This window comes from Eurosta solidaginis, chromosome 5, assembly GCF_040869045.1.
Source record: "Eurosta solidaginis isolate ZX-2024a chromosome 5, ASM4086904v1, whole genome shotgun sequence".
NCBI lineage: Eukaryota > Metazoa > Arthropoda > Insecta > Diptera > Tephritidae > Eurosta > Eurosta solidaginis.
The window spans coordinates 159,527,830-159,553,340 of NC_090323.1; the positions used below are offsets into that span (position 1 = coordinate 159,527,830).

A 25,511-nucleotide genomic window follows, 5' to 3' on the forward strand; every position below is an offset into this window, starting at 1 on the left:
TTCTTTTTATTTTGGCTATTTTTCTTATGGATTTTTGTTTGAAAGAATTTAACAGAAACTTTCCGGGCGAAAAAGAAAAAAATTACTACTACTAATAGAACTAATAGCCACTACCATTATATGAACGGTGGCGCATCGGCAATCACGCAACTGTTAGCAGACATAAATTTGGAAATAGTAAAAGACAGCGTTTATTTCGAATCGAGCAATAACACAAACAACAACATCAGCTCTGAAATGCAGCGAAGAATCACTCTTGGCAATTAATGCTACTTTGGACTAGGTAGGCAATCGAAAAGCAAAGTCATCTCTCGGCAAACGAAAATCATGCTCTAAAAGTCACTTATCGTACTCGTCCTGCCATACATATGGTGAAGAAACATGGACCATGACAACATCAGATGAGGCAGCTCTGGAAGTGTTCGAGAAAAAAGTTTTACCGAAGAAGATAACATGATGAGCTGTACGAGCTTTACGCAGATATCAACATAGTCCAGAGAATTAAAATGCACCAGCTCTGGCTAGGCCATATTTTACGAATGAAAGACGATGCTCCGGCTAAGAAGGTATTTTTATCAGAACCGGCTTACAGAAGCAGAGGACGAGGGCGGCCCCCACTCCGCTGGAAGGTCCAGGTAGAAAAAAGTCTAAATTCTCACGGTGTGACCAAGTGGCGTCAGTTAACACAGCGCCTTGTACCTCATAAAGTAATTCGTTTTTTAATAAAACTTGTTATTGTTTCGTTAAATATAACGCTCAAAAACAAAAAAAATAAGTTTAGCTAATAAAATAAAAATGAAAAATATGTATGTCTACAAAATTCAATTAAAACTTTCTCAATCAAAGATTTTTAAGTTAAATTAAGCTCACTACAGCAAAGAAATAAAACAAATATGTATATCTAATTACGTGTCTTTAAGTGAATAAATTTTGCCAAAGTTATTAAAATTATTTATTGAATAGTAGCAACAACAACAAGGCCAACAATACTATCACCACATAAGAAACACAACAACAACCAACCACTTCCTTTCTGCGAAAAGGTGTGAATTTTCTATCAACTGCAAAAGCGTCAAGGCTAAGTTGCTGTCTGGACTAAAAACAAATTCATATACATACAAACAACGGTACATATGTATGTATGTATTGGCCACCTTCACCACCTCAACCAGAAGTAGAATACACCACAAAATCTAGCTCGAACCCAACAAGTAAATTCGATCTACGCACATTATGTTGCTCTATACAAACATACATACATGCAAACATACAAGCATATATTTATACTTTGAGTGAATTATTGCTCGTTCGTTAGCTGGTTGTTTGGTGGTGTTTTTGTTGCAGCTGTGTATTGCTTCGTTATTTATTAATTTTATTTTAATGTTATTTATATTAATTATGTATGTAGCGTAATGTATTAATACATACATACATACATACAGCAATTTTTTGTGAATTATAAAAAGGGTGTTCAGAGATACAAAGTAGAGTAGAATGCATTAATATACACAAGCCGGCAAACAAATCTATATTTACGCACACATCCCCGTACACACACACACATACAAATAAAATATAATATTCGTCGTACAAATAAATAAAATGTAGAGACACATAAAAATAAATTGCTACTGCTTAAGCTAAATTGTTTTTGTTGTTGTCATTGCTGTTGTTGCTGCTACTATGCCATCATCAAGGAGTGGCGCAGCGCGCGGTGGCACGCAGTTGTTGTTGTCTGTTCGTTAGTGTGAGTGTAGCGCGTGTATGCCAATAATTTCTTTTATTTATTTATTTTATTTATTTAATTTATTAATGCTGCTGCCGGCGCTGCTGTTGCTTTTTTGCCATTTCAAGCATTTCAAAGCGGTCGACCAGGCGTGGCGCGATTATTTCCAAAGCTGCTTCATATAATATATTTTTATTAATATTGCTTATATTTGTTTTATTACTTTTGCCTGCCTTTTGTCTTTTGTTACTTTTCTTATTTCTGCTATATATTTTTCGAAAGGGAGTCCTTTGTCTGTGCGCGTACTTATGGGCATTAGGGTGTTTTTTTTTTTTTATAATTACTCGTACCAATTTAATCTGAGTCATGGCAGTGCTTGAACCCTCACCATGTTAGAGAACTTCTGAAAATCTCTCAAACTACTATTAGATTTTAATAATATTTGGGTTTTTCAAGACCTCAAAACAGAAAAGTTCGTGCTAGAAAGTTTTCGTAAGTATATCCGTAATATGAACATTTTCATTATAAAATTTGACCTTTCAAAACAGCCTGACTAAAAAACTATCTGCGAAGATCTACACACAGCCTTTACTCTGTCTAGTTATGTCTTATGATAGATAACTCTGTGTAGTGTCCGAAAAGGCTGCAGTACGGAAAACTTACGATGAGCACTAATCCGTATATTATGTATGGGTCCTAGCATGGCGGAACCAGTAACAACAGGTGACCGTCGAAAATCAGCCCAGCGATTTGACATTAGTCCATCTTTTTAAAAAAACAAAATACATGGAATTTGTATTTATATTTGTATATATGTTACCGTTCTGTCACCTTGTATGGTTCCGCCATGGGGCCTTGTTACATTATTTCATGTGTTGCCCCGTGTGAAATCTGTACTAATTTCCTAGTGCTATTCCATATTCTGGCTGGATAGAATCCTCGATCAGGGCTTCGTAGATTACACAGCCGCAAAAAAAAATTGTCGCATCTGTGTCCGGGTGAAAAGTTCATGCAGGCGACATATTAAGCATTCCAAAATTATTTCGAATTCTTGCTCGACAATAATAAGTCTATTTATATCGTAAACTTAATTCAGAAAGGTCCTAACAATTTTAAAATTTCACAGGAGAAGCAAAAAACACTTTTTTTCACTGCAAACAGAAATCGATTTTGAAAAGTGGCGTAATTTTCTTTGTTATTGGTTCTAACACTTTAAAATTTGTCCTGCAGGTGTATTTTAGTATATCATACAAAAATCTGCGATAAATGCAATTTCGAAAAATCTGTTGGTTAGGACTTGAGCAATCCAAATTGGATTGGGGCAATCCAAAAAAGTGGTAATGGCCTTGCTTTGCATTCTGTGGAAGGCCCAAAATATTAGATTTCATGGCCGGGTCTCTACTAAAAAATTCAAGGCTTTGGTTGTTTTTGCTTAGAGGTAGAGAATTATACTTTGATTTTTAAAAATTTGTTTTTCACAAATTTTTTTTAATCTAAAATTAAGAATCATAAGAGATAATTTTTTATGATTGAAAATAAGCCAATTCATTAGAAGGGGACAAAATGCTAACTTGACAAAATTGTTCCTGTCAATTCTTTGAAACAGACCCCAGACCAAAAAAAGCCAATAAAACACTTTTTAATTAATTTCAACTTCAATTACTTTTAGTCCCGAATTTCTTTAAAATATGAACTAATCGGAAAATCATTTAAATATACTTTTAAAAATTTTGGAAAATTCTACAATAGTCTTTAAGTAAAGTAAGGTTTTTTATCAATAATTTTACAGATCCAGTGAACTTGTTCAATTCAATGGAACATGGAGTCTTATAACTACAGCACAGTAAAGCTATAATTAGCAACGTCTATATACCAAAACGGAAACAAATAAATTAAAATTTTAAGTTAAAAATGTATTTGTATGTAGTTATTAGCGCCGATCAGTCGCAAAATCGCGAGGTAAAAGGCCTCCTTAAACAAAATTTAAGGAAAATCCTTGTTTTCTCAAAAATAACAAAAAAATATTTATAAATATTAAATGGTTAAAGAACAAAGAAACCAATGTAATAAAAACAAAACAGACCGAGCAACGGGACATTCATATGGCTGAGCAGCTAAAGTCATCGACCTTTGCACTGATATGAATGTTGGAGATTCGAGTTTAATGCTCAGCTCCCGAAAAGCTAGCTGATGAAGAAGTGAAATTCAGAAACATGTCCTAGTAACCATCGCCGTTTGTAATCTTTAAAATTTTTCTCTAATATCAATAACAAAACAGAGTAAGCAAACAAACATAGACACCAAGTGAATAGAAAGTAACGCCATAGAACAGTGGAACAGAAAACGCAAACAGAAAACAATAATTTGTAACATATTTAGGTAAATTGAATTGGCGTTGGCGTTTTAGCTCATCAGCTGGTCAAATAATCTGAATGAATGTTATATATGCGACCTTCAAACTCTAACGTTGTGTATGATTAATGAAGTAATTTAAATCAACAAAAAAAGTTAAAAGTATGTTTGTTTTGTTTTAACTTAGTCATTTTCCAAAACGTTATTAAATTATTTATATTCTTATGACTTTGTAAAAGTTTTTTATTCGTTAGTTTATATGTATATATATTATATATATGTTTTGTAAGTATGTTTATTTATTTATTTCATATTTATTTAATTTGTAATTATTTATTTTTTTCAAATTTTTTAACTTATTTATTAGTTATTTTTTTTTATTTATAAAGTTAGTGTTTGTTTATTTATTTTTTCTCTCTACTAACTTTTTATTTATTTATTTATGTATATATTTATCTTTTTATATTTTTACACACTTTTCTCAGATTTATTTATTTTAATATCAAGGCGAAATTATACGAGGTGATCAGAAAGGGAATTCAACCTAATTTCCCGTGCAAAAGAAAGTCAAGTAAAAACAAATTTTTAATTGATTCCGATTGACTGACATATTGCTATACGAAAGCGTTGCTTGGAAATTATCAAGAAGAAGTAATCAGCTGATGGGATAACTCCACCTGAATCAGTGTTGCCAGAACTATTTCAGATTGACAAAAATAAAGAGCTTAGTAGGGCTAAATAAAAAAATTTAAGGCTAAGAAAGAAAGTTAAAAGTTTAAGGCCACTTTCTACGCGTTTTATTAATTTTTTTCATAAAAGACCTAACAGAATAAAAATTTTAATTAATTTTTACTCCAGCTTTATAAATAATAAAAAAACATTGGCAGATGCAATCTGTATTTTAATTTAAAAGGGTTACAATAAAACTCTATTATAGTCTATAAGTTTTCGTAATATGTTTGAAGTAAATCGTGTTTATTTGCAAAATAAGAACGCCGATAAAACTATTTTCAATAAGGAAATCTACTTTTAGTCTTTTAAAGAACCCACGAAAGATGTAAATTCTCCATTCTACACTGTCTGAGAAACTCTTTTTCAAATTTTTAGTATATGTTTTACACCGATTTCAAACGATAAATGGCAAATAATTTTTTGGAGTGAATATTTTCATGACACTTTCTGGGCTGGCCGAACCACTGCCGATGTAACCCCCGGTTAAATAGAGTTTTGAAGTAGGCTATATATAAGCCTTATATAAAAGGTTCTAATACAACACAAAGTTTCTTTTAATAAAGCCTTATGTAAGTAAGCTTCATTTTTATGATTTTTAATAATCGGGGATTGCCCATATTGCTTTTTTTTTTTAAATGTGTGAAAACATTTATTTGAAGCAATTTTTTAATTTTATAATTTATTTAATAATTTGGGAAAAATTTAAACAACGTGACATCAGGACGGACAAGGCGACAGCTGTTTCGATTATACCTTGTAAATCTCTTCAAAGCCTTTTCTCCCGGGAGTGGGAGTCGAACTCGCACCCCTACGATAGTTGAAATGGTTGTAAACGCATTCAGCTACGTCATGCAAGGCAATTGGGAAGGACTTCACAACAGGCATGACGTAGCTGAATGCGTTTACAACCATTTCAACTATCGTAGGGGTGCGAGTTCGACTCCCACTCCCGGGAGAAAAGGCTTTGAAGAGATTTACAAGGTATAATCGGAAAAGCTTCATTTTTGTTTGTCCATAAGCCTTATAATAAAGTTGTTATATTCCAAATATCTAAAAAAAAAATCTGAAAGCTGAAAGCTTAAAGCTAAATCGTAACTTTTCAAGCTAACTGAAAAAAAACTAAATCTAGCTTAAAAAAACTAAAATGGAAACACTGCACCTGATACTGAATTCGCTTTGAAACAAATGTTTCCGAAATTTTTGTTGTGTATTATTATTTTTATTTCTTTTTCTGCTGTTGTTTTTGTAATTTTTTTTTAATTTAATTTTTTCGTTTTGACATTAATTAACTGCCACTGATCACTGTTTAACAAAAAAACAAATATTTTTTTTTATTATTAAATTTCTGAACTGTGTATATCATATTAGTACAGCCATAGGTGAAGTATATGCTACCCTTCGTAACCTGAGCCAGTCAACACTATTTACGCGGATCGTATTAGACGGAGGCATACACACCTAGTAGTTTTATCTATCAACAAATAAATTTATAATTAGTTGAGCGATTTACCTCTGAAGAAATTCAGGCCAACATTTTCTTTGAATTTGCGTCGTACTCCTGTTTCATTTTTCCTACACAAAGGCGGAGCGGGACCTACATGTTCTATGCCGACTCCAAACGGCAACTGCAGCCCATTTTTGGTAGTGCTCTAAATTTTCTAGATCTTTAAAACACTATTTTAGATCCAAAGGAAGCTGTATGAAGAGTTCTACAAGAATATACTGATTATGTCCATAGTGTCACTGAATCTTACGTGGCCATTTTTTTTAATTTAAAGCTGTTTTATTATTAATGAAGACAAAAAATTGCACTGAAGATGGCACCACGCCGAAAACGGTTGGTCCCCAAACAAAATTTTACAAGAGATGATAGAAAATGGAGCCAATATATATTATAACGAAAGAATTAGGTGTGTAATGGAATAAAATTGCTGTTTGAATAAGATTCGAAAAAAAACATATTTTGGGCATATCTGGTGGAAGTTTTATTCTAATTATCATAAATAAAAAATGCTGTTTGAATAAGATTCGAAAAAAAAACATATTTTGGGCATATCTAGTGGAAGTTTTATTCTAATTATCAAATCAAACATATTTTTTTGAATTTATGGTACACATTTTTTTTTTTTTTTTATCAAATCTAAATCTACAATTGGCTCTAATCCCTCTCTTGCATATTTCCTGCAACAATAAGATTTATTTGGTTTTCCTTTAAACTGAACTTTGCTGTAAAAGCACTCCCTCCATATAAATCTTCACATACATCTGTCTACATCTTTTTACATAGAAATTTTATTTTGATATACATATATTCTGTCGTTATTAATACTAGGTTCAAACACACACCAAATTGGCAATTTATACTGTTTGGGCAATTTATTACGCAATTTGTTATATAATAAATTGTAATAATAAATTGCCAATTTAAAAAAAATTGCGTAATAAATTGTTTCAAACTGCAAATGCAACATTGTAAAGTGTGTTTATTGAGTATACTTAAACGTCAATTACGCATGCCTGAACTATATGGTTGGCTATCTAATCAGCTGATTTTATGTCTTTCATTTCACTGGAGTTGGATTGTCAAAAGAAGATGGCAAAATCAAAATGAAACAAAAACATTGAACACATTTTCTTACAACACACAAAAATTTCAAAGTTTTATGTTTTCATTCCATTTCATTTGCCTAATAATGTGCGTGTTCATTTTGACAGTCTGAACAAAGGTATGTTCTTGCTGTAGAGATGAGCCAACCAGCTATCAAATTACTATTGTGTAAGCTAAATCGAGTTGTATGAACAGCACTCAATTCAAATCGAAATTTCCTCAATTTATTTTTCTGTTTGAACATAGTATAACACAGTCTCTCCAGTTTACCAACTCAGTTCTATTCAACTTCAAATAGTTCTTAAGCTACCCTCTACTACTTATTTCTACCGCAACTTTTGGAGTTTTCAATTCAAAAACATATCCAAAACAAATATTTACGCATACAGAAATCTCTTTCTCCCCCCTCCAGCCAACGCATTGAATATTGTATAATTGCTATCAACACGTTTGAACAATAACTAACTGTACATATATACAACACTATTTACCACTTAATACGCCAACGTTCTATATATTACTTTAAACATACCCTTTATCACTATCCTTTTTATCTACTTTCCTGTCTATCTCTGCGTTTTTTTTAATTTCTTATACTTTCCTTCCGGATATTCTACCCCTACCATTAATATTAATTAATTTTATGCCTCCCTTCATTTATTTCTACTAAGCAGACCGCGTTGGAAATCCGACTTTCACACAGTTTTACACTGCCTCTTGGCGCCATTTCAGTCACCAAAATTGAGAACAAACCCAAAGGAACAAGAAAAATACAACACAATGAAGCTAGTTGATGCTTTTATTTACCAATTCTTGTTCTTAGCCATGCAGCATGTTTAATTTCATCTTTTATACAAGGATGTATGTATCTATATACAGAAGGAGTATTCCACGGTTGATAGGGCACATATAGTAGGAAGTGTTACACATTTCGCCCTTTAATAGACCAAACTATAACTTTATCAAAAAAAATGTTGTGGTGCATTAATAGATATTGTACGGTAAACGGTCAAACAAAAATAGAAAATTGAAATATTTTATATTTATGTGGGAAAAAATGAATTAAACTATGTTTGTATGGGACAGCTCCAGCGCAACGCGATTCTTCGTAATTGCAAGTTTAGTAAAATATAAGCGAGACTGATTATTTAAACAAGCAAATTTGGGTAACCAGCTTTGATTAAGGTTTACTACAACAATAAATATAGTTATCGTTATAACTATTCATTAACTCCGCACAAATTCGTTTTTTCCGGGCACGTTCGAAGTTTAATTTCAATTATTCTCTAGTCGCCTATTCAAAACTGCGCTAGATAATGTGTTTTATCATATTTTGGTTATTGCGAACTTTTTTTTATAAATTTTTTTATTATTATATTAGTTTTAAAGTCTTATTGACTTATTTCTTTAAATATATTGAGGCAGAAAATTAGATTAGAAAGTCGACTACAGTTTTGATATTTTTATAGTATTTTGTTATTCAGAAATATAAGCAATATTTTTTGCAGAAACTTAGGTGTTAAGGGAGTTTTTCTTGCATTCATTTAATTTTTTTTTTTTTTTTTGTAAATTTTCAAACTTTCTTTATAATTAATTTTTGTTTTTACTCAAAAAAAAAATTATAACTTTTTTCTTAATTTTTTTATAATGTCTTTCATCAATATATTAACTTTAAATTTTGCTTCCTCTGTACATTATTTTAAATAATTTAGGAGAGCAATTAGGAAATCGACCAAAACTTAAAATTTTGTTTTTAATATTTTGATATTCAAAACTATAAGTAAATTTTGTGTTCAGAAACACAAGCAATGTTTGTTGCAGAAATTAATTAAGATTACTACTTTGTTGTGTTGTGTTTTCCTTTACCCAATTTGTTTAAGTGTTTTTTTAATTTTTTTACAATAACAAGTACGTACAAGGCTATCAAAAATCATCAATAATTGTTTTTTTTTTTTTTTGATTTTTGATACAAATTTATTGACCTGCACATTTATCAGAAGAGCAACAAAAAAATCGGCTGAAATGTGCAATATTATTTAATATTTGAATCTTTAAAAATATATAAAAATTATGAAGATTATTAGAGCTCTCGGTAATCGACTAGTCGATTCTACAAACTTCGATTATTCGAATTGTCGATTAGCAAAAGATTTTTAGTAAAATAATCGATTATCATTGATCGATTAGTTGTTTGACAGATTCGACTATCTAATAATTTTTTTCATTTGTCAATGTGTTTTAATGTTTTTATTAGAGAATACCAATTTTTTATGCAAAATTTTTTTATACCAAATATTTTGTACAACTTTTTTCATTTCATTATTGAATGTTATTTTACTTCATTTGCTGTTACTTTTTTGTTTTTTTCAGATTTGTATACCAATTTTTTTATATCAATGGTTTTATACCGATTTTTATACCATTTTTTCCTATGTAATCTTTTTGTCAATATTATATTACTATTAAACTCGTCTTTCTATAGGCATTGAAGTGAGATAGTCCTGACTGATAAATTAAAGTAATTAAAAAATTGGCCGAAATCTCAATTGTTATATTTATTTATATTTTTTACTTATTATTATATAAGTTTTAAATTTTTATATTTGATTATTCAGAAATTAAGATTTTTTAGATTTTTATTTCATATACAATTTTTATATTACTATAATTTTTTTTTTTTATCATTATACAAGTTCACTCATGCATTTTTCAGGTTTTTTAATACCAATTTTTTTTAATTAAAATTTCTTTTTATACAATTTTTTTATTATTATATTTCTTTAAGCACTTTCATATGTAAAGTGAGGTGTCATATATTTTAAATAAATCGACTGAAGTTTAAAATATTGTATGGAATACTCGACAAAAATATTTGCCCAAGACCCAAAACAAAAGCATCCACCGTCTACAATGTCCCTTCAACTTAAATTTATATATTTGTTCATATGTATGTGTATATCAGTTTGCTTTCACATTACTACAGGCACACACTGTGTTGAACAGCTCCTTGTTTTTGGGTGGCTAGGGTGAGTGTGTATGCGTGGATGTATATTTCCAAAGAACAACGTCTTTTCGCGTCTACGAAGAAATGAATGTTGAATACATACACACACATTTATATGCACAAATATCAGCCAAGTCACTACAATAACCGTTATATTAATGAGGCAACTAAGGACATCCAACTGTCCTCGGCGCACAACAAGGCTGGTTGTGATGCTGTGTTTGGAGGTAGCAGCAACCAGAGTTCATGTCATTTCTGTGTTTTGTATGTATGTATATGTGCTTGTATTTGTTTTGGTGGGTGGAAATGTGGCACGTTGGATCCTTCTTTATGAAGAAGCGCGTAAACACGGTTGTAGACCGTATACAAAAACAACTAAAAACAGCAGTAGCTATACTAACGAAAACAACAACCCTAACAGTAAAGCGGGCGTTAATATTTAACAACAAAATATACAAAAATAAGTAGAAAAATCAGCGAAAACAAAAGGAGACTGCGAAACGACAATGGCAACGAAGAAACGCCACAACAACAATGTTAATTTTGTTGTTGTTTTTTTTTTTTTTTTTTTTTTTTTTTTTTTGTTATTTAAATGTAATTTTTTTATTTTTATTTCTTTTTTTAAAACATAAAGAAGCTTGGGTGGCGGAAGCAGGCCATACAATGTTGGCAAACTGAAGTATAATAAATTAATAAATTACAAATTTGTTGCGCTGCAATGTTGGAAACTTTTTCACTCTGTTGCTGTTTGTTGTTGCTACTGCTTTAGCTTGGTGCTGGTGCACATCTTTTTATTACTGCTGCTTTTGCTTTTTTCTGTGCGCATTAATTTAAATTTTATTTATTCGTCTTGCTTTTTTTAATATTTATAATAATTTTAATTACTAATGCGCGTGTATTAGTGTATATGAATATAATTTCTGTTGGAAATCGATTTTCGTTGCAAACGTAAAGCAGATATGTAAAAAAACACTTTTCTACACTGTTTTTCTTAGAGATACGCGAATTTACGATTTAACTTTTTTTGTTTTAAATCAATTTTTAGTTATATTTCAAGTTCACCTCTGCAAAGTTTTTTATTGAAATTTTTAAAATTGCACTGTTTTAATTTTAGCAATTTTTAATCTAAATATTTTCAAATCCGTTATTATTTTAAACGTAAAAATCCACTTTAAAAAATTCCCATACACGCATTTCACTATAAATACTTGCTGCTGTCTTTACGCATTGTATTTAATTTAATTTAAAAAAATCGAATGCATTTGATGCGATTAATCGTTTGTAGTATGCGCGCGACAGATTGGACGTTCATCAAAACAACTAATATGTCATAATGTTCATTCCACTAATCACTTCTTCATAATAACAACACTCTCTCGTCGGCTTTCAATTGAAATTCTATGCAAACGAACGAACGACACAACACAACAGTTGAATGCGAACTGAAATCGCGTACGTGAATAAAACTCAACATTTGCGGTTGTACACATTGTATGTGGTACTTGAATGGTTAAAATGCTGCTTACAGGGACGCCAGCAGCGCTGCTTTTGAAAAACGCACACACTCATGCAAGAGCACAAAAAAACAGCAGCGTCTGACTACCATCTGTTTTTGGGGAGCCGTTTGTTGGTGTAACACTCACAAAACTCAGCTGATGCATTTGTTGGTATGCGTGACGCTACCGGAAGGCCACAACTTTTCATTGTGTTTGTGCGTTCGCTCTCTCTTTTACCATACTCTCGCGCATACATGCACAACACCACAGACGTTTGAATTTGGTATTGTCTGTGGCCGCTGCTGTTTACACTTTGACTGCATCGTAGAGTTTTTGGGGGTGTGTATCAGCAACTTGTCGGCGAAAGAGTGGAAATGACGATGGAGGCGAATTCGCCGTTATTTGCTCTCTGTTTCATTTTACAGTGTTTCGTTTAGTTGTAATGTTACCACCAGCGTTGCTGGTAGACAACCAGAAAAAAAAATATTTTTGATAATGAAGTAATATTTTGGTTTGCTTTTACAGCTCACAGAGAACAACAGACATTTTAAGAGCATACAATTATTAGTGGAAATAAGAGTGCAAACGTTTGAGATTTTGTTAGTAAGCAGAAAAATTTTGTTATAACTATTTAAACACTTCGTATGTAGTTTTCCTATCCGACCTTAGAAATGTAACATTTGTAATTTTAGTGTATAGATTTCTTATAAAAAACAATTAGTAGTATACAATTACAAAAATGGAAATCCTATTTTTAGTTACCTGCTTGATGATTGATAAACATCAATTAAACGTTTCCGGCAATCATATGCGTCAGGTTTCGAGTTTAGATATGTACTAGCAAAGTTCTTGAATGTGCATTTCATTAGGAAGGTGGTCTAATAGCGTTTTCTTTTCTGAAATAAATTGTTCCCTAAGTAAATGGTAAATCCTTACTAGAGTTATTCCTACCCCACCAAATTTTGAACATTTATAATGCATGCAAAGAACATAAATGGCTACCCCGTGTATGAGCTTATTGTCACAAACTCGCTGTCAATGATAATAAAAATTCATTAGCAATTATTTTCTTCATTTCAATTTTCTTTGCTAAAAATTTGTGAAGTTACGAAAATAAATTCTCGCGATCAGCTGGTTTAGCAGAGTTGCACTGCCACATCGCCATTTTATGCAGGGTAAAAGTGTAACGCTTATGCGTTGCGAGAACGCAACAACTTTCACAAAAGAACGAAATACCCCGTAAAGGCGTTACCTGCTTTTTAGAATAGAACAAAATATATTAACAACCCTTGCGTGGCGTACAAAAAGCGTAACACTTTTGCCAGAAAAGAAAACGCTATAAGTCATTTCCAACTCCTAAATGCATTGTTATTTGTAAAGAAATGTATGTATATCTTTATCTTTTGGCTATTGGACTCTAATGGCCAAACCACAATCAAATTTTTCATATAGATGCATTTAATGCAATCTTATGCCTTTGTAAATATAAAGGAACCTCAGACGTAGCAATTGAAGTTTATTCCGCCTTTCCCATTAACATACAAAATTTCGCGGTGCACTGCTACAAATATTCTCACTATACAAGAGATATACTTCCTTACATAAGTCATGTTTTTGTTTACATGTATATACATCGATATTTGCGGGTAAAAAGAACGCTTAGCATCACTTAGATAATGCTTAGGAGACCCACCTAGCGGCATTTATAAATAGCTCGCTACAAAACGGATTGCACTTAACAGCGGAGACACGCACTTTTGTCATAGTGTACAGAGGTTCGTGTCTCCTCTATTAGGCACAACTCGTTTTGTAGCGAGTTATTTAACCACTGCCGCGTGTCTTCAATAATTGCCGCTAAATGGGTCCAACTCTCCTTTGCGCGCCTAGCCTAGAGAGTTACAAACAAGCATACATACAAGTGAAGCTAATATAAGCGTGTTAAAAAGACTAACCCAATAGATAGGATAGTCCGAATGCATATTATACATATTTAAGTCGCAGATTGCACTAAACTTCAAAAGTCCTATCAATAAATGAAGCTAAACTGCACAGATTTATCAATATTTTCCGTCGCTATTTTTCCTTGCTCTGTATGGCACAAAATCGTTTAGGTGGAAAATTTACTTGGAGCAAAAATGAAAAAAAAAAACTTGATTATTAAATTAATGTTTCACTGACATTAGTTAGATTAAATTACCAGTTGATATATCTGTGAACAAATAATTTCATTCCAACTTACCATGCCAACACGATTTTGTGCGTCGTTGATCTAACTACAACCAACTTGCTCGAATTTACCTCCTTAGTTATGGTCGGTTTTTGGATTGCAATCAAACAGATGTCGCATACACCGACATTAAAAAAGCTTTCGACTCTATCAATTATGAGCTCTTAGTTCAGAAACTTGGTATAATGGGTTTTCCTAAGCATTGCCTGGCTTGTATTGCAAGCTATCTAAAAAATAGGGCTCAAAGAGTTTTATTTAAGAACAATCTTTCGACGTCTATTGACGTAACTTCTGGAGTTCCACAGCCATACTTTTTACCCTGTTTATGAATGACTTACCACCCACAGGCTATCTTACGCTCTCATGCTCTTATGTATGCTGATGACGCAAAATTTTATTTCACACACCAGCCCTCTGAGTCGTCCTGTGTTGATCAACTTCAGGTCGTTTTGCACTCATTTCAAAAGTGGTGTACAGCAAATTTACTTTCATAACGTTTCACCGTGTAAAACCAGTTCTGATATCTTATATACTAAGTGATACACCTTTGGAACGTATATTTATTGTTTGTGATCTTAGCGTTATTTTTGATACGAAATTAAGTTTCATCACTCATATTTCAACTACAATAAACAAAAAATAGGTGCGCTCGGATTTATTAAACGATTGTCTAAAGATTATGATGACCCTTACATCAACAAAATCCTTAATAACTCGTTGCAACGTCCTATTCTTGAGTATTGCTCATGTCTTTGGTCTCCTACCTAACAAAATCATACCGGATTGAGTACAGAAACAGTATTTTAAAATTGCATTGCGAGGTCTTAACTGCGAATCAAGTGTTAATTTTTCAATTATAGGAAAAGGCTTCTTCTAATTGACTGGGCATCTCTATTAAATCGTAGAATATTGCTTGGTGTATTGTTTATTCATAAGCTTATTATAGGCGAAGTTGACTTCCCTGACCTGATGTCAACTAAATATTGCTGTTTATGCTAGGACTTCCAGGCACCTTGTGTCTTTTCGTTAGTCTCTTTATCGCCAAAAATATTACCGGAAATAACCCTCTGCGCAATTGGTGCTCTCATTACAAAGACGTGTACAACTGTATTAGTTTCGAATGTTCGATGGCCAGTTTACAAACTACTATACTCTGATGCTTCGCCTAATATTTTAATATTTTTATTACTTAACGAGATGGTAATTTTGATTAATGTTATTTCTATGTACTTCGGTTTAATTCTTTATTTGAGTTTTGGCTTTGAAATTACACATGAATCTGTTATAATATAATTACTAGACAAGCGCTCTGTGTTTGTGTCATCTTTAAATTTAATAAACATAATATTAAAATAATATATTAATAATATAAAAATGGCAACCGTTTTAATTTATTGCGAAAGGTTATCAAAAAAAAACTGATTACGAAAAATTTGCAAAAGAAATCATTCTTTCGGAAAGGTAAAAGTTTTATGAGTTAACAGAAATCGTAAAAAAAGATTACAAAATGTAAGTAAGGTGTTGAATTTTATTCTATTAAGTTTGCGTTCCCGGAATGAAGATCAAGATTTAAAAAGAATGCAGATATGCTAACTATAAGTTATTGGTAATAATTTATATTTCAATATAGCCGTGGCTTCTACCATCAGTGAATATTAATGTAAATCAGCTGAAAACAAAATCGAAATTCATTTAATCGCCGTTTCATGAAGCTCTCCACTTCGGCAACGTTGCTAAAATGACGCGTTTCCGAATAGACGATTTTGCCTTTTTCCCAAATGTTGTGTTATAATTTTGTCCTTATAAAATTTATTTAAGTAAACCTTCCATAAGTACCCATATTATTTCCCAGGAATGATATACAATTTGAATCTTGATGCCTTCTAAATCAAAGTCGCCGGAATGACACTCAAACGGCAACAAGCAATTTAAATAAATAAAAATAAAAATTTTATCGTACAAAGGACAATTCTCTGAGTCTAGGAAACGTAGTAAACGTCGAAAATATTCCACGTTTTCTAGACCAAGTATGCAGAACTCAGAGAACGCACCACCTACAAAACTTGTATCCTTTCGCCAAAAAGTTAACATGAAATGTATATGTTATGCATACAAAAAGTTTACAAAACTATTTCCCAATTGTATATTGTTGTTGCGTGTAGAAATCTTCTGAAAGTAAAATGGAAAACTTTCTACGTCTTCTATGGATTCTAGACATGGAAAATACTCCTATTTCAATAAGCCTTAAGCTCGAATCGAACCTGACTTTATTTTCATTTACTGCACTTTTAAGAATATATAAAACCTTACGACCTGGTACCCTGGGTCCGAGTTACTTGGGGGCCTTTTTTGATGATATGACCATGAACAATTTGGTCCGTACTACATTACAGTAGTAGTGATTAAGTAATCATTTCACACATTTCTATAGTATAGAACTTCAAGTGATACAATGCATAAACTAACTACTGACGAAATTCTTTCTAGAGACTTTTCCTGCAAATATTTCGAAAATATCTTTAAAATGTATCTCACGTAATGCATCTATATTTGAGCTCAGAATTACTTTATTTATGAGTTACTTCTCCTCCAGACATGTACGACGCCGATTTTTAATCAACTTGATTTAGGAGAACGATCTTCCACTTGAGCAATTCGTCGCTGGTGTCTGAAAATTGTTTAGCAGCCTCTTCGTATGTATCGAACGCAACTGTTTTTAAACGGGTTTGTCAGGAAAGAGTCCTTGCAATAATCAACTAAATATAATGAGAAATAATAAGCAATTAAATAAAGACTAAATAAAATAATTAAAAAAAAAATTAGTTAAACGGTTTTATTGAAAACAATACTTACATGAAGTAATAATAATACTAAAAGCTAAAAAATAATTAGGTATGTCCTAGGTACTAGTCATCGCACCCCTCATCAATCTAGGCCGTTGATCCGACAATTAAATAGAAGCGTTTATTTTATTAGCTGTACAAATAATAGCAGAGAAGTGAGAATATTAACAGCAGTTCACAATGAGATCGCATGTTTTTGAACAGATTCAATTGTGGAATCATATATTTGCAAAATGTCATGCCAAAAGCTAACGTATAAAGCTGTTTCGAGAGCGATTAGATTTTCTTTCCTAGTCCCTATATTTCATTACCACGTCTTTTTGTGTAGCGGCATCCCGTATTATTGATGAATTCAAATCCAACTTTCATGGATTTTATAGCAAGGGGACGATATGACCAGCTAATACTTTTATGATTGTAAGATACTTTGCGTGATGATAAGTTGCTCATTAATATCTTGCATCTTATCGTTGAGCTCATAAAAAATGATTGGAAGAAAGCACTGTTTATTCAGAAAGTCCTCTTAATGGAATCTGCGCCTCAGTGATAAAAGTTTAAATTTTTTTATCGCGTTCCCGGAATGACGTTTTGATATTCAGCCCATTTTAAAATCAAATCTATGCGCAGATGGTCCTAATTTTTTTTTGTTAAATACTTACTATGATACAGGATTTTAATCGTCTGTTCTACTTATACGCTCCTCTCAATCTATATATATCTATATATATAACAATCAAATTCCCTGAGTGTGTGTGTGTGTGTGTTCGCTATGGAAACGTATTTCCCACACTCCAATCATCACCAAATTTTGGTTATGGGTTCCTTCGATCAACGGGAAGGTTTTAGGCTAAAATAATTTCGATATATAAAAGGGGCGTGGCACCCATACAAATGGAATCTTTGGAACTGCATAACTTTGAAGGTATACATACCAGAACATTGAAATTCAGTAAGGAGCTATATGAGGTCAATCTCTAACACCACCAAGAAAATATTGAATTGGGAAAAAAGGGGCGTGGCACCTCCCATAAAAATGGAATATATTATACTGCATATATCTGGATGTCGTAATGGTAGGATAATTAAAATTGGTAAGGAGCTATGTGACGTTAATGTGACTATGGCTGCCGTACAAACTTAAGTTATTTTAACACCTAAAGTTTGACTGCATTGTTGAGTTTGGCTGTTTATGCCTTTTGGACGTTTAGTAATCTGCCGCAGTTAAACACATTTTTTAGTTTCAGTCTATCTACATCTTCTGTAAAAATCAAATTCTGTGTGTGTGTTCCCTATGAAAACGTATTTCCGTACTTCAATCATCACCAAATTTTGGCTGTATGTTTCTTCGATCAAGACGAACGTTTTTCATATTTCAGAATTAAGAATTTTAAATTTAAATGTGTTTGTTTTTTGGCTATGCGAACGAACTATGATCGCATTCAAAAACAATTTCCTGGTGAAGTGAGGAAATATAAATCGATCGACACAGTTACAGATGAAGAAAAAATTGTGAATTATCCAAATGAATTTCTATACTGCTTAGAACCAAAAGGAATGCCTGCGCATATATCAACTTTTAAAATTGGCTCACCAATCATGCTTCTTCGGAATTTAAGCCCACCATAATTGTGCAATGGAACCAGACTTTGCGTTTAGAAATTATTGCCGAATGTAATCAAAGCAACAATCATCAGCAGTAAAAGCAAAGATGAAGATGTGCTCATACCACGAATCCCAATGATTCCTACAGATTTGCCATTCTATTTTAAGCGTTTACAGTTTCCTGTACGCCTTGCCTTTGCAATTACAATCAACAAAGCACAAGGACAATCGCTTACTGTTGCAGGCTTAAATTTAGAGAGTCCGTGCTTCTCCCATGGCCAGCTATATGTTGCTTGCTCTAGAGTTGGAACACCAAAAAATTTGTTTATCTTTGCACCGAACGAATAAACCAAAAATATAGATACAAGAATAAAATGTTTTAACAGAAAATTTCACCAAATATGCGTACAAAATTCAATTCAATTTACAGAACAATAAATTAAATTATCAACAGAAAAAATAACGCAACATCCATTCGATCTCGGACGTTACAACGTACGCCGGGTAAAGCTAGTGAGTTATAAACGCCATTCACAATAACTATTTTTGATTAAACTATTATACATTATTATGACAAAAAACTGAAAAGAATTAAACATACCGTCTCACATTATAGCTATTTCCATCCTGCCAGAGATTCATCAGATGTCTTCGTATTTTTAAATTAGAAATTATATCCTTTCCGAGCTGAGATTCGAACCCGAGTTGGCCGTATGGAAAGAGCTGTAATGTCAGCCAGCATGTTTTGTTCTTTTAAGTTTTCTCTGTCACGATTCAACATAACAATAAAGACAAATATAATAAAAGCGTCTATAAACTATTGACATTTACGAGGTTATAAAATTTAAGAAGTTATATAACGCCAGCGGGTTAGGGGCTAAGGATATGCCCGTGTCAGGTATGCCTGTCGTAAGAGGCGACTGAAATGGTGGGCTGCAATAACATCATACGCAATAAGGCCATATGGCGTTATTTCAATTTTTTTTTTAGAAATAACAGCATATGGCGTTATTTCCAAAAATAAATCCGTATAAAAATTTTTTCAAATGAGTAATAAAGCCATAATTTAAAATAGTACCCTCTCAAAATCAAAATCAGATGGTTGCGCATCCGGTCCAAACCGAACTCCTGTCTTTAACGAATGATAGAAAGAGACGGGGGATGATGAAAGCAGCAATATAGTTAGGTAGAAAATCAGGTGATCACAGCTGTTTATAATTTTGACGCTTAAGCCTAAAATATCACATTTGTGGATATGAAAATGTTCGTGTTTTCTGTTAATTGTCAAGTATAATCATTAATCTCGATTGAAAAAAATGTTGTGCCAATGGAAAATAATTTAATTTTCGAATATGTGCTAAGACCGGGATTTAGAAAATCTTGTAATTTTTTATATATAGCAGGAGAAAACCAAATTTTCAAATACAAGGACTCTCGTGAATTAGATTACGGCCAACTTGTTACTAATAAATTCAAAAAGTTTTAGTTATTATTCCCCGATTTTTTGGATAAACTAAAAAAATATTTTATATATACATACATATAAGCGTAACTTGGTAGATTAATTAAGGCAGCGTTAGTTCGCCTGCCGCGTGGCGCCGCGCAGCGTGGGTTTCGCGTCCAGCGCCGTTACCTGCCGCACTCCGGCGCCCCGCCGCGCTGGCAGTCCGTTCCAAACTGCGTTATCTTCTTTCATTATTTCATTATCAAAATTATTGCTTCATTTCCAATTGCAACGCGAAATAAAGCCATTATGTCCTTATTGCGTATGGTCTATTGCACCCCACCGACTTAAATATCCAAATGATTCAAGGGATTGGATGGGGAGGGATAGTCTCGAAGGTTCAATGTGGTCATATTAAATCATTCCCGAAATGGTCGAACTTGTACCTTAATGGTTCTTGTTACCGGAACACACAGAATCTGAAGTTTAAAAGCCTTTCACGTCAATATTTTGAGATAATATTTTAGGTGAAGACCCCATAAAACTTGTTTTTGGGAGTTTTGACCCTAATTTTTTCTGAAACCTGACGAGAGACTTGAATTTGTGCTCGAATCAAAACTTGGTATCTTCCCTACAAAAACTATAGAGGCTGATTTTGAGCAAATTTTATAATTTTGTAGATCTAGTACAAGGTTTACTAATCGAAAGATTAAACCTTTTTTTCAAAACTTTAAGCAAACTTTAGCAGGTCGGATTTTAGAGAAAGATTTCTCGAAATCATGACGTGATTCAACTCCAGATTCAAGCGCACAAAAATACGTTGTTGTTGTTGTTGTTGTTGTTGTTGTTGTAACGATAAGGACACTCCCCGATGGCCTTCCTTTGCCAGATGCATATCCGGTACGTTCCGGTAACACGCACCATTAAAGCACCAGCCCGACCATCTCGGGAACGATTCAGTATGACCACATGAAACCTTCAAGGCCATACCACTCTCCCACCCCCTAAATCCGTGAGGAACTTTGGGTCGCCAGATCCTCGGCTGTTAAAGTAACAGGATTCATCACGGGTAGGTGAGGTTGACAATTGGGTTGGAGAAGCTATATTTTGCACTAACAACACCTTAAAAGGGTTGCGCTACACAGCCCCTTGAATCAATTTGGTATTTGAGTCGCCTCTTACGACAGGCATACCTGAAATAGCTCTGATATTAAAAAAAAGAAAAAGCGTAAATTTTGCAGGATTGTGTAATGACTGTTGTACGCGCATCTTCTTGTTCTTATGTTGTCTTAATAGCAGCAACGAAATCTCATGGCTTTCTAATAAAAGATAATGGAAAACACTACCAACAGACATACAATACTAAAACGTGCTATCAAAGAAATAGTACTCTCTTCATATGAAATATAAAATCAAAAGATGCAGATTTACTACGCAAAACGTTGCAAAATTACAATTGTGCCCTAAAAATTTATGTATTATCCTGTGACTAGAATAAAAGCGGTGTACTTTCGGGTCATAGAATTCTTTGGTCACTCGATTGATACTTTCTTAATGAATCCCAAACCAACGGATCCCATTCGACTTTCCCGAAGCATGCCTTTTTAAAGGCTTTCTTTATTTGTCTAGGATATTCAGCACCGAAATGTACACCTTGATTGATTTTTATAAACGGCGATATTTTGGTTTTGCTCAAAACTTTGCATATATTTTTTATTGCTGGTAAATACGATCAGACTGTCAGAGAGGTATGAAAAATGATCTTTTGCGTTCAATTAGTAACCATTGAGCCATTGTTTTTTACGAATACTAACAATTTTTTTAATTTTTCTTACTACTTATAGACAAATATTATAACCAAATAAAGCCTATGCGCAATCGCATATATACACATACATATTTATTCGCGTAAGCTGCCTAGTATATTGATGTGCAACTATTCTGTGTGTACATTAGGCTACGCCATGACTATGTCGGAAGTCTCAATTGAATTAAAAGTTGGATTACCCGCGGAGCAGTTATTCCTTATTTTATTTTATTTGGAAAAAATTTAAACAACGGTATATCACAACGGACAAGACGAGGGATGTTTTGGTTTTACCTTGTAAATCACTTCAACGCATTTTCTCCCAGAGTGAGATTCCTTATGCCGACACTGTGTTCTTTCACCCGAGGGTTTGCCAGATCATGTTTTTTGCAAAAACTTGCGTTCACCTCAAGATAGGGCCAAAACTTCTCTGGTAAGGGAGGTGTAGCGACTTTCATAATGGAACAAATAGCTTTGTCGGTGATATAGAGTTTACTTATTTCGATTTTATTATTCTAGTGAATAAATATAATACCACAAAACAATACCAATAGTACAATTTGGAAAATATATGTAAATGCTTAAAATTTCCTATTTCAAGACATATTTAGTTGATCTGACTGGGCGTATGATGAACATCAAGCTACATACAAAGCAAAATATGTACATATATATATGTAGAGGGGGGCTCTTCAAAACTGAAACTTAGTAAAGGCCGTGCCACAATCAACTCTTACATATAAATGCGTTCAACGCAATCTTATGCATGCCAGTAACATCGCCACAGTCACTGCGTTGGTAAATATAAAGGAACTTCAGACTTAGCAATTAAAATTTATTTTGCCTTACCCATTCACATACAAAATTTGTGGAGGCCTTTAATGTATCTAAGTACCTCTTCAGGTTTTTTATTCCATACCACATGAGGATTAAGAGTCACACCACCTAGATGGGTTGCCAGAGCTTTTATGGGTCCACAATTGAAAAAATTGCCGTTTGAGGTGATCATAAGGTCAATTGACATTATGCCCTTTGAACTTATGTCACCCCACTATCAAATTATTGTATTGTCATTGCTCCTTTATATGCGTGCAAATTCGAATTAATCAAACATCACTTGGAGAACGACAAGTTAACTTTTTAACTCAGAGTTAACTTCCAATGAGGGGTTAAACTCATACATTTTTGACAACGTTTTTAAATTAACTCTGAGCTAAAAAAAAAGTGGGCCTAAGACAGACAATAAATCCGTACATATTTGTAATAATTTTTCCGCATGAAAAGTGGTAATCTAATATATTTCCGGAATAGTTTGTTTAGAAACTTGCTCTTTGAAGCACTCTAATAGGCGCCTACATATTTATGTACAATGTGCATGTCTCATAAGTAAAAATTTCATTTGTATGCAAATTCGCAGTTGCGCTAAATTCCCCCACAACTTACCCAACCACACGAAATCTACCTGGTGCATTGAGCATGCAAACTTACGTACATATCTACTACTACATGTGGGCATATAAGCAAACATTAAACAACAATAGAAAAAAACCAGTTGCCGGGTCCAACAGCGCCCACTTTTGCACAGTTGCAATTCTGTTTGAACCACCAGACCGCAGCCAGCCACCTTCAAGACATTTCCTCAGTGGTAAGAAAGAAAGAAAGAGAGAAGCGCAACGAGACGAACCACATATTAGGTAGATGGTTTGTAACGAAAAAGGTCTTTCACTTCCACATTTCGTCGTCCGCAATGGCTGTTACTATTATCGTGATCGTTGTACTTGTTGTTTGTTCGACGATGTTAGTTTTGTATAAAAAATAACAACACTTTAGCGTTTCTTGTTCTTGTTGTTAAGCTTAACATGCAAGCTATTCGAACGGCTGCCAAAGAGTTGGGGAATACGTATAAGAAAAGGCAGCAACAACGTCTAAGCCACGCCTACCATAAATAGTGTTGGTTGTTGTTGCAGCTGTTGTTGGTAATATTTTTAATCAATTTGCTCTTGTCGATACAGACAAATGCGAAGGAATGAATGCAGTTTTTTATGTGCGCGCTCTGTAAAACCCGGAACCTACCACAGCCGGCCGGCATGCTATGATGCTCCCATTGAAGCAAGCAATAATAATCATACATATATCAAAGAGTATTCGCCTCACACAACCCAAACATTCTCACACACACTAAAACTTTTCGGCGCTGATATGGTGTTGCCTCGTGCTCTCGTGCCCTCTTTGTACAATAAAATGTTTGCTACATTTGCTATGCTCATTTGTACTTCGTCGCATGTACATTCGCTCTCACTCATTTACTCTTTAACAGCATTACGGTTTTGTAGTTGGGGAACTGTTAAAAATGAGAAAAAATCATTTTTGCATATTAACACTGCAAGAAAAAAAATACGAGCAACAACACTATTAGTGTGGTTCCCACATTGAGTGGAGAGAGTGCGCAACAACAAAGTGATAGCGTGACGTCACAATGTAGGCGGTGCTAAAAATGAATGTGCGAATAGCAAAAATCGACTAGTAAGAATGGCGAGTGTGAGCAGTAGTAAAGTAGGGGAAATGTGTCAGGCCACCGGATATATATATGAATACGGCTGCCACTTTGTGCCATTTTGGCCAAAAAATTACAAATGTTAAGAAGCGGCTGCAATTATTTTATATGAAACTAGCAGACCCGGCAGACGTTGTTCTGCCCTAAATTAGGCCTATCTGCATACATTTTAATAAGCTTCTTCCGTCTAACTCTGCCCTCGCCCCTCTACACTTTTCCCTAATCTTTGTATTCACTCCTCCCTCCGTATTTTTGGCTTCATCTATCTCCAACTTCGTCTCATTATATCTCTTTCTCAGTCGCCTTCTCTCTTTTCTCTTCTCTCAAGTTTTTCTAATTATTCTTCATATCTTATTGCCAGTCCCAGAGGGTGGTATGTATTTTGTTCCAGTCCCATTCCGAGTCTCATTCCCAGTCCCACTCCAAGTCTCAGTCTCAGTCCCAGTCCTAGTCCTAATCCCAGTCCCAGACCGTCTCTGGTCTACTTGCCGCAAAAAAAGTTTGCAAATACTAATATAGGCAAATTTATATAACAAATTTCAGGCAAATCGAATTGGACGTATGTAAATAGGTATGTGGGTATTATTAATTCGTGTCTTTATTTCGGCTTCGCATGCATATTTATCAGTTTTGCCAGGTTGATGCGATTAAATCGAATATCACAATGAAAATTACTTTGAAGTTCTCAGCAATAGCTTTCATTTGATATCCATAACACACACACATTCTAGGGGTATCCGGGTCCATGTTTTTGCCAATATCTCGAGACCTTAGTCACTCAGCGGCATAAAACCTACTCTGTACTAAAGCACACATCAACAGCTTCAATTTGATATCCATAATGTAAAAACACATACAAGTGTTACCCTTATCCACCTTTTAGCCTATATCTCGAGACCCTAGTCACCAATAGGTATGAAAAGTACCCTGTACTAAAACACTCACCAACAGCTTCATATTCCATAAACACATTCTAGGGGTACCCGAGTACACGTTTTGGCCTATATCTCGAGACCCTGTTCTTTGCTATAAACCTCACGGAGCCCGAGACCTTTCCAACGAATGCAAAACCGTGGAAATCGGTTAGTGCGTTCTGGAGTTATAGCGTCAGGAAGG

The 25,511-nt window shown here is 33.6% G+C and overlaps 1 protein-coding gene across 5 annotated transcripts in view; it reads right to left on the reverse strand.

The window, feature by feature from the left end:
• Window positions 1–11,850, reverse strand: part of bab2 (bric a brac 2) — a 196,715-nt gene extending 184,865 nt beyond the window's left edge. For 3 of the 5 annotated variants that reach the window (XM_067792377.1, XM_067792380.1, XM_067792376.1), the window contains exon 1: window positions 11,124–11,850. The gene's annotated coding sequence lies outside the window, so the exon portion shown is untranslated. The remainder of the gene's footprint in view (window positions 1–11,123) is intronic. The other 2 variants (XM_067792379.1, XM_067792378.1) reach the window with 2 other exon arrangements.
• Between the last annotated feature and the right edge of the window lie 13,661 nt (window positions 11,851–25,511).